We start from the raw sequence: 1,653 nt of genomic DNA, 5'->3' as shown, positions 1-1,653 counted from the left end.
ACCTAATTTCACAGTGGTTTGCTGTGCTTGAAAAAGAGATCACAGATGTACAAGACTTTGGCTATGAACAGAGCACAGTGAAGTGCACGTAAAACTTAGGTGAAGGGCTTCATGGTGACAGGCTTCATAGCACAGCTGTTGGCACAGGTATGAAGAGGTGCGAATGTAGTGGCTTTTAATTGATCCAGACATGGGATACAGTCATGACAGCTGTTTGAGGTTGATTGATTTCTTCACTGGGGAAAGCTGTAGTTTGTTTTCACTTCCCTCTCAAAAGTGTTCATGATAGCAGCCTGTGCAAAGTATCCAGAGCTCCAGAGGAGCGTTGACCACAGAAACAGGTATGGCAGCTGTGGATAGGACATGGTCTAATAAAGGTAAGTGTGGGGACTCTGCAGGGCCAGAACACAATTCTTCTATGGATATATGCCTTGCGGGCATATAGTGGGTCTTCTGAGGCCAGGACACACTTGCTGATGGATTTGAAGAGCTTTTCAACCTTGGGGACATTGGAGTCTGGGGTTCATATTTTAAGATGGCATTGAGCATTCAGGCACTTCTTCAGAATAATCTTTCCCCAAATGACAAAGGTTAGGCAGTATGATGCCATGGGCATCAACTGCAATTTTTTAAAAATGGTTTCCAAAATTCATAGCCTGATGGCCTTTATCATTCCACTGACTATGAAGTGCATTATGAACTGGGGCCTGTTCCAGAGGTAGTAGGGTTGCTTATAGGTCACCAAATAATGTCATTCTGAATTTTAAAAGGTTTTAAATGACTCTCCGTAACTTGTAAATGAATTCTGAGGAACTGTTTGTCTTCAAAGCATGGTGTTCTGTGAGATTGTGGCAAGCGATCACCGAGCTAACACATTTGCAGAATTTGCAGTTAGAAATCTGTGCTAACATTCATTAAGTAAACAATACTCATGCCTTGTAAACTGCATTGAGATTTTTTATTTTTTATTTTTTGATTGCCTACAGAAAAATTGATTGCCTACAGAACTTGTGCAAGGTGACATGGGCCTGAAGGAGAAAAGATCTGGAAATCAGTGAGCAAAAATGCCAGTCCTTAACCTCTGGGTGCTAAGGAGAAGTGAAGATAAAATATAAAAGAATATTAATATCTGTGGACAGCCTAATGATACAGCATAAAATTGAAATGATGTCATTAATTCCTAAGTATGGAACAACATTCTTTCTGAGAGGAATTGTTTTGATTATGATTAGACATGTTTAAAAAAAGAAGGCTTTTCTGTCCATATATGTCTGACTTTCTTTGGCTGATGAGAAGTGCATGTCTCAGTTCTGTCCACTAGAAACAGTGTAAGACTTCAATGCCTTACTGTGAAGGAGTACCTCAAGTGCTTACAGATGCAAACTACAGCATGAATTCCATACATGACACATGCAACATCAGATAGTTTATTTCGAAGGAGAGCTTTCACTGCATATATTCTGCAGCTAGCATTAGTACTATCTTATTCAGTGCTAATATTGGTCGTTAGCTGTAGTAATTTTAGATCTATTTCAACATTATCAATGCTCTACAATAGAAATTCCTTGTGAACATTTGTAACAGCAATAGATACTGAAGGGGAATATAGGAACAACAATTTGCATTGCATGCTTCATGATTTGTTGGTTATTA

The 1,653-nt window shown here is 39.1% G+C and overlaps 1 long non-coding RNA gene across 1 annotated transcript; it reads left to right on the top strand.

Moving 5' to 3' along the window:
• The first annotated feature begins 283 nt into the window (after positions 1-283).
• LOC118178606 lies at positions 284-1,247 on the top strand. The gene is made up of 2 exons (XR_004756222.1): positions 284-341; positions 987-1,247. It is a non-coding gene; the product is annotated as an uncharacterized LOC118178606 (long non-coding RNA).
• The last annotated feature ends 406 nt before the right edge of the window (positions 1,248-1,653 follow it).

The sequence above is a fragment of the Oxyura jamaicensis genome, chromosome 1 (genome assembly GCF_011077185.1).
Source record: "Oxyura jamaicensis isolate SHBP4307 breed ruddy duck chromosome 1, BPBGC_Ojam_1.0, whole genome shotgun sequence".
NCBI lineage: Eukaryota > Metazoa > Chordata > Aves > Anseriformes > Anatidae > Oxyura > Oxyura jamaicensis.
The sequence above is the reverse complement of the archived record's forward strand: the minus strand, read 5'-3'. Positions and strand labels throughout refer to the sequence as shown.